The sequence below is a fragment of the Catharus ustulatus genome, chromosome 17, assembly GCF_009819885.2.
Source record: "Catharus ustulatus isolate bCatUst1 chromosome 17, bCatUst1.pri.v2, whole genome shotgun sequence".
In the NCBI taxonomy this organism is placed as follows: Eukaryota; Metazoa; Chordata; class Aves; order Passeriformes; family Turdidae; genus Catharus; species Catharus ustulatus.
Genome location: NC_046237.1, coordinates 12358683 through 12367449, shown reverse-complemented (window position 1 = coordinate 12367449; position 8767 = coordinate 12358683).

Below are 8767 nucleotides of genomic sequence, written 5' to 3'. Positions count from 1 at the left end.
ACTTTGGGCTGCTGTACCCTCCTGACAGTGGGGGAAACTGAGGCAGGGAGTGGCTAAGGATCAGCTGTGCAGTGCTGTGCCCAGGCTGGATGTGGCACAGGCTCTGTCACAGCCAGAATAGCAGCACCAGAGGCTGCTTTGGGCATGTGGCTTCAGCCTGGGCACACAGCCGAGGCTGCAGAGAGATTTTTGCAGCCCCAGCACCTGCCCTGAATCCCAGCCTCAGCCATAGTCAGTCTTTCCATCCAGCACACAGGTCTGCTGCTAAATCCCCCCAGGCTGGGTTCCCAGTGCCATCTTCTCTGTGCCCCCCAAAAGAGGTCCCTGTCCTCCCTCGCTGCTTTGGAGAGAATTCTGGCAGATTCCCGGGGTGGAGGAGGACTCCAGACCCATCCCCTGTGGGCTGAGCCCCAGCAGGGAGGATGCCTGGGCTCAGGGCTGGGTTGGTGTTGTCCTCACAGGCAGTGCAGTGCAATGTCAGTGCTTTGCCTGGTGCCAGACTCCCCCAGGAACTGAAATGCTCCCACAGGGGAATCTGTCACGTGAACAAGGACTTTGGGTACCTCAGGATAAAATGGGGTGCAGAGCCCCCTCTCCATGTCCCATGTGGGCACTCCTCAGCAGGTTAGAGCTCAGGAGTGCAGGTCCTCAGGAGTGCAGGTCCTCTGGATTTGTGAGCAGCTGGTGCAGAGCTGGACTCCACCAAAATATCTGCTGCAACCCCCCAGGGGACACCACGGTGACACCAGTCCTGAGGTCCTTCTTGACCATGGCATGGTCACTCCTGCCAAGATGGCAGAGTTACTGCAACCTGAAGAGCCACAGCCTTTGGGGAACCACAGGTCCCTCTGAGGTTACCCTGGTGGTCTTCTGCCTCTGTCCTGGGCTCAGAGTCAGGTTTCCACCCACTCCCTGGAGGGACCTGAGGCTTTGGTGGGTCCTGTGCCAAGTACCTTTGCCACAAGCGCCCTGGCAGTGGGATGGGAGCTTGGCCCAGGCCCACCAGCTGGCCCAGCCTCACACATTCTTCTCAGGGCATGGACTCGCCCCGCACTCTGCTCACCCCCTCCCCGGCCTTATCATTAAAGAGATTTTATTTTCGGAGATTCCTCCTGCAGTTCCTTCTGTTCACCCTGATTTCTCTCCCTCTTTGAAGAGGTTCCAGCAGGGTCCATCAAAGGCCAAACAGATCTGTAGAAGGGGAAATGTGAATTGGTCGCTGCAGCAGCTGCTGAAGGGTTCTTCCGCCAGGTTTGGGTGTTTTTGGCACTGGTGTTTGTGATGTGGTTTTTCTGGAGGGTGGGAGGCTCATCCTTGTATGGCTGGCAAGGCCTGAGCTGTGCCCTGCTCAACAGGTGGGCCAGGGCAGTAGGATCCTATGGACCTCCCACAAAACCCCACGGGCACAACGAGGAGCTCATGGCTTCGGCCTGAGCAGGGGCGAGTTTTCTTTAGGTGGTTCTTTAGTTCACTCTTGCCCAGAGTGGGCAGCCTGCTCAAATGATGCCCCAGCCCTGCATGCCCACCCTCAGCAGGGACATCCTCTCCCCTGATCACTGAGGCACCCCTGCTCTTCCCCCTGAGCTCTTGTTGCTGTGCTTGGTGTTGGGGTCCCATGACACCATGGAAAAGGATGGGGCTCCTCAGCCAAGCCCCCGAGGGCTGCACAAGCCTCTCCCCATGGGACAGGACAGCACCAGCACCAGACAGCAGAGCTGCCCCTTCAGTGAAAGTTTTGTGGTCAGACCAGCTCCTGCCCAGCCCTGGAGAGCCAGGAGGGTGCCAGGGGCTCAGCCACCCTCTCCAGAGAAATCCCCTGGCTGCTCCCTGACCCCCAGGAGGAATGTTTCCCATTAGCAGACTCTGATAAGTGGCAGGAAGGAGAATTACTCTCCTTGTCAGGCAGCTCGCTAGAGGTTTCCACACTTAACATATCCCCACTATCGGCTCCCTGAAATGCACGGAGGGGGGTGTGAAGGCGACTGATTAGATAAAGACAATCTGCAGAGGGGCTATTTCAGGCATATTTCCATGGAGTGGAAATGTCTGCTTGCAGCAAAGCAGGAGGTGACAGGCCAGTGCTGCCAGACCAGTCTCATCACTCCAGCTCAGCCTCTGCAAGGGCCCCTCCAAGAAGACAAACCCTTCAGCCCCGCAGCCCTGTCCCACCAGGGTGACACAAAGAGAGCAGCCACCAGCCCAGCACAGCCCCCTCAAAGTGAGCAGGAGATGGGGCAGCAGCAATGCTGCTACTGGCATCCCAAAGTTAAGGTGTTCCTGTGGGGTTTGGGATGGGGTTAGCACTGGATCCCCCCAGCTCCCTGAGCACTTCCCACCATGGGTACTGCCGGTGTGTCATACCTGGGGACAGGGCTGGACCCATGCTGAGCTGGCTGTCCTTTGGCTGGCATCTCTCTCTAACCCACACACACACACAAAGCTGCTGCTGCCATGAGCACCTTCCTGCAGTTCCCACCTTGCCATGCATGAGCCCTGGGCAGCACATGGCTCACCCTCCACATAGGGAGCCTCCAAAATCAATATCAGGAGTGAGAAGAGAAAGTACCAGGAAGAAACATGGCATGAGAAATTAGTGTATAGAGTTAGCAAGCAAGGTCACACGCAGGCATGGAGAGAGTGAGGTCACTGGAGATTGGGAAAATTGGAGACTTTTGTCTGTTCACCTGGAATTTCCAGCTTTGAGATTCTGGGGGTTTTCTTCTGGGGATTGCCATGATAAAGCACCTGTGTAGGAGTGAAGGTTGTACTGAACACTGCAAAATTACAGGAATGTGTGAGCCTGCGGTGAGGTTTTGGCAATGCACTTCAAAACAATGAGAGTAAAGAGAATCTTGCCCTGTTCATCTGAATATTTAATAGCACCTTAATTGCAGCTGGCCGGCCAGGACAGACCCTGGAACATCATTAGCAGCAGCTGCCTTGGAGGCTGCAAGGGAGGGGCAGGGCAGAGGAAGATCACAGCCAGAGCTGGGCAGCAGTTCTGACACTCTGTGGGCACAGGCTGCCCCAGCTGCTCTGGTTTTGCACCACTTTTCATCTGCTGTGAGACCTGGGAGCAGATTTGGGCGATTTTTGGGGGAGGTTGGGTGGGTGTTGCCCTGCACATACTCACCAAGCCCACACAGCCAGTTCCTGGGAAGATTCCATCCCAGCCCCTGCTATCTCCATCCCTCTTGCACCTTCTCCCTCACTCCTCAGGGAGCTCCCCTGTGCTCTGGGCCATCAACCCTCACACGAGATCGAGCTCAGTCCATCTCATGGACAGCTGTTCAAAGTGGAGTGGCAGCGGGTGTGGGAGCTCTTTATGGGCCCTGCTCAGCTTGGAGCTTTCTCAAGACCCAGGAGGTAGGAGTATTCCTGCATTGTCCTCACATCACAGCAGGAGAACTTCTCACCTCATTATGGCACATTAGACAAGATGTGCTTTTCTTCCTCAACGCTGCAGCGAATGGTTGCAGGTATCCAGTCTCTAGTGTGGACTGCAGACAGCAGCTTCCCCCTGTAAACCATCCCCTGTCCCTAAACAAGACTCTGACCCATGGCTTTTGGGCTCAGGGATTTCTGAGCGTCCCAGCACAGCAGCTGAGCTGGACACACACCACACACACACACACACACACACTGTGTCCCACCTGCTTGGTGGCTGGTAAATGAAATAACCCTCCCTACAAGTCTGGAACTCTCTCCTGAGGGGCAGCAGAGGGGCAGGCACTGATCTCTGCTCAGTGACAGTGACAGACCCCAGGAATGGCTGGAGCTGTGTCAGAGGGGTTCAGGCTGGAGATGAGGAAAGGTTGTTGCCCAGAGGGTGCTGGCACTGCCCAGGCTCCCCAGGGAACGGGCACGGCCCCGAGGCTGCCAGAGCTCCAGGAGCTCCAGGACAGCGCTGCCAGGGATGCTCAGGGTGGGGTTCTGGGGGTCTGTGCAGGGACAGGAGCTGGGCTTTGATGAACCCAGTGTGTCCCTTCCAACTGGGGATATTATAAAAGCTCCCCGAGGAAATTGATGCTGGTGTTGGTGGGGATCTGGTGCCAGGAGCAGCTGCTGGGTCCCTGCACGTTCAGCCCTGGGGCTGTGCCCACAGGACCTGCAGGAGGGATCCAGACCCGTGGCTGGTCCCCACCCTGGTGCTGCCGAGGCGTGGGCACAGCTCGGGAAGCAAAGGGGCAGCCTGGCCTGGCACCCTGGTCCTGTGCCCCTCTGGCAGCCAGCCTCAGGATATTTATACCTCTCTCCACGGCCACTTTGTGGCACAGAAGGGTCCGGTGGAAAAGCCAAGGAAGTGAAATTACTTTGGGGAAGAAATGACACTACCCGCTTATAAATAAACCCGGTTTCATTGATCTTTTCGATGCTCCCTTGGCAGAGTCCAATGTCACCGCTCCAGCAATGCAGACAATACTCGGGCATTGTTTTATTCTCAGTTACAGGGAAAAGGACAGCACCAGCTGCCGTTCTATCTTTAGCCCATGAGAGCACCCTTCAATTGTTCTGCACTTCAAACAATAGCCGCACGTGGGGGAGAGGAGGATTGTTGGTTTTACCAGAGCGTTTTGCATCGAAATACAGTCTTAGAGACAATAGATTTCTGTCACACCCTGGCTGAAGCTGGTGCTTATACCGCAGGGCAGCCAGGGCTCCAGAGCTGCCTTGGTTTTTCTTGTGGATGATGGTTTGGCTCCCCGAGGAGACCTCTGAACTCGCTTCCATGAAAATATTTTCTCAATGAGAAAATAGCCCTATTATTGTTAGGGAAAGTACTTGTAACAGTCATTGTCAATTTGTCTGCTCTTGCGTTTCCTTCTGCTAAGAATCCTGGAAGCGAGAAATATGCCATAATATGGGAAACAAAATGTTTGTTAGTTCTCTGTTGCATAATTCTGTTAAGACATGTGAGATAACGATACAGATAATCATTACTAGTATCTTTTAAAACCGTTCCTTTAATTTTTTTAACAACGTTAGCAACGTAAGTGGAATTTGTAATTAAATTGAAAGGTTCTTAAAAAATCTGTCTTTATGGGTCTGGTGCTGAGCATCACATCATCTCCTGCTGCCGTGGCTTTGGGGCTGCTCTATCACAAACTCACTGGTTTCTGCATTGATGCCCAAATATCTTGATGTAAAACAGAGCTGCCCAAAACATCAGACTAAATTGATTTCTCTGCAGCTGGAAATGCAAAGGAGAACCCAAAGGGGCTTTGGATTTATTTTCCTCATTTCAGGGTGCCAGGGAAGGGAGCGATGGGCAGCTCCTGGGAGGCGTGGAGGGGCAGGCAGCGCCCAGCTCTGCAGCGGCAGCTGCGGGGTATCGAATGCCCCAATGTGCAAAGCGGTGTGGGCACCACAGACAGAGCTCTGCCTCCCTGCTGGCTCTGCCCGTGCCCTCCGTGCCCTGCAGGGCTGGGGGAGCTGCGGTGTGCCGCGGGCATCCCGGGGATGGAGCTGTGCAGAGCTGCCGTGCCGTGCCGTGCCGTGCCGTGCCGTGCCGTGCCGTGCCGTGCCGTGCCGTGCCGAGCCGTGCCGTGCCGTGCCGTGCCGTGCCGTGCCGGGCCGTGCCGTGCCGTGCCGAGCCGTGCCGAGCCGTGCCGAGCCGTGCCGGGCCGTGCCGTGCCGTGCCGTGCCGGGCTGGGGGACAGCAGGGTCATGGCTCAGCTCTTCATCCCCCACCCCGCTGCGCCTGATGCTGTCTCCAGTTTCAATTGTCTGAGCGCAGGGCAGCCTTTGAAAGGGGATGCGACAGCCCAAAGCCACAAAGCCCATCTTGGAAGGCTCTTTAATAGGGAGAGGAGAGGTTTACAAATACAAAATGCTTTTCTTTAAACTTTGCGGGACTCTATTTTTAGCAAATAAAGATAATGGCCCAGTTGCTGTTGTTCATCTTTTGTTGTATGGAACATGCCAAATACTTACCATGTCTGCCATATTTTTTATAATTCAACCTCCTCTGAGCTGCACTGCAGTTCTCTGACCCTGTAGCAGAGATTATGAGCAATCTACATGTACAAATCCTCTCTGGGCTACTGGATTACTCTGAAAAAAATCTCATTCTCCAGAGTGAATTGGGAAAACAGACAGAAAAGGCAAGTCACAGCTCTCTATAAAACACTTCTCCTATTCTGAGCAGGGTACATTCATTCTAGGAACTCCCAGGGAAAGGGCAGAGCTTTTTTCCCCAGCTTTTTGCAGTGAACTTAGACTATTTTTGCGATGTTATACTTGGAAATCAAAGCTTTTTATGCTCTTTCTCAGAGCAAACATCAGGTAGGGGAGATGCAGAACCCTAAACAGGACTGAGGATTGAGAAGGGAAATGCTTCTGTTTAAGAAAACTTTGTCCTTCTACACCCTTATTAAAATTTGTTCCTCACTTCTGGTGGGGTCTGAGCTCGATATTGGCCAGGGCAGTTTTCCAGTGAGATAAAATTGGATTACCAGTTTCCAAATTCACAGCCTGGATCTGTATTAATTAAGGTGTGAATCACAGTTACTGACAGATGGGGCAGCAGAGAGGAAAAAGAAAGAGCAGGGTTCCTGCCCAGGAAATGAACAGGGTGGGAGTTTATAAAATCACAGAATGGTTTGGAATGGGAGAGGCCTTAAGGTTAACTTCATTCCATGTCCCTGTCACTTCCATATCCATGTCCCTTCCACTATTCCAGGCTGCTCCAAGCCCTGTCCAATCTGGCCTTGGACACTGCCAGGGATCCAGGGGCAGCCACAGCTTCTCTGGGCACCCTGTGCCAGGGCCTGCCCACCCTCACAGAATATAATTTCTTCCCAATATCCCATCCATCCCTGCCCTCTGGCAGTGTGATGCCCATTCCTCTGGTTTAGTCCCTCCATCCCTTGTCCCAGTCCCTCTCCAGCCCTCTTGGAGCCCCTTTAGGCACTGCAAGGGACTCTGAGGTCTCCCCAGAGCCTTCTCCTCTCCAGTCTGAACATCCCCAGCTCTCCCATCCTGGCAGAGGGGCTCCAGCCCCTGGAGCATCTCAATGGCTCTGGTCCAGGAGAGCTGTAACTACAGAGCTTCATTTCTTCATCAGAACAGAGCTAAAAGGCTCAAAATGACCCAGACAACTCCTGGCACAGGCAGTAGGATAAAGAGCCAGTCATGTCCCAGCCTGTCCAACAGTGAGCAGCTCTCCAGGGAGGGTGACCAAAGGCAAATTAACAACAGGCACTAACTTGATGGAGCCACACGCCAGGGTCAGGGATCATCCTTCTCTTAGTGCATCCCATTTCAATGTGCCCCTCCTGGGATTTTCCCTTGCTGCCCCAGGGTGTTATCCTCAATCCACCCACAGCCTCTGTGCAAGTTAGGTGGGTCAGGAACCCTCCTGTACAGACAGGTTTGGGGCAAAGTGAGCGTCGTTTCTCACACATGGATTTACTCAGCCCACTCTCAAAGCTGCATCGGTAAAAACTGAAGTCCAACGATGCAGATGTCAGCCTGGTGTCCGGCTGTTGTTCTGTTGGCTACATGCAAGCATCACACACACGTCTCCTCACCAGCCACCGATGGTTTCAAACATATGTAACACAATTCCAAAGGCTGTCACGGGCTGAGCAGTGAGTGAGAGTCCTGCTTAAGCAGGTGGGGCACAGGGTATTTGTAAAGTGTTAGTAACGAAACTGCAAACCCGCTGTGGGCCGAGTGTCACGGCAGGGTGGGAGCGGAGCAGTGGGAGCAAGAGGGTTTTGGTGCCGGAGCAGCCGGCGGTGTAGGGCTGTCCCTGGCTGTGGGAGAGGGTTTCGGGGCTGGAGCAGGGCTGTCCTCGGGTGTGGATCCGCAGGTGCGCAGTGGTGCGGCCGGGGCGGGGCAGAGGCTGCGGAGCGAAGCAGGCAGAGTGCAGAAAGGTGCTGGGGGTGCGCATCCCCGGGTGTGCATCCCCGGGTGTGCATCCCTGCGTGTGCATCCCCGGGTGTGCTCATCCCCGGGTGTGCATCCCTGGGTGTGCATCCCTGGGTGTGCATCCCTGGGTGTGCCCATCCCCGGGTGTGCTCATCCCCGGGTGTGCATCCCTGGGTGTGCATCCCTGGGTGTGCTCATCCCCGGGTGTGCTCATCCCTGGTTGTGCATCCCTGGGTGTGCCCATCCCCGGGTGTGCTCATCCCCGGGTGTGCATCCCTGGGTGTGCTCATCCCCGGGTGTGCATCCCTGGGTGTGCATCCCTGGGTGTATGCATCCCCGGGTGTGCATCCCTGGGTGTGCATTCCCGGGTGTATGCATCCCCGGGTGTGCATCCCTGGGTGTGCATTCCCGGGTGTATGCATCCCCGGGTGTGCATCCCTGGGTGTGCATTCCCGGGTGTATGCATCCCCGGGTGTGCATCCCTGGGTGTGCATCCCTGGGTGTGCCCATCGCTGGTTGTGCATCCCTGGGTGTGCCCATCCCTGGTTGTGCATCCCTGGGTGTGCATCCCCGGGTGTGCATCCCTGGGTGTGCATCCCTGGGTGTGCATCCCTGGGTGTGCCCATCCCTGGGTGTGCTCATCCCTGGGTGTGTGCATCCCTGGGTGTGCCCATCCCTGGGTGTGCATCCCTGGGTGTGCTCATCCCCGGGTGTGCATCCCCGGGTGTGCATCCCTGGTTGTGCATCCCTGGGTGTGCCCATCCCTGGTTGTGCATCCCTGGTTGTGCATCCCTGGGTGTGCATCTCTGGGTGTGTGCATCCCTGGGTGTGCTCATCCCCAGGTGTGCATCCCTGGGTGTGCATCCCTGGGTGTGCTCATCCCCGGGTTTGC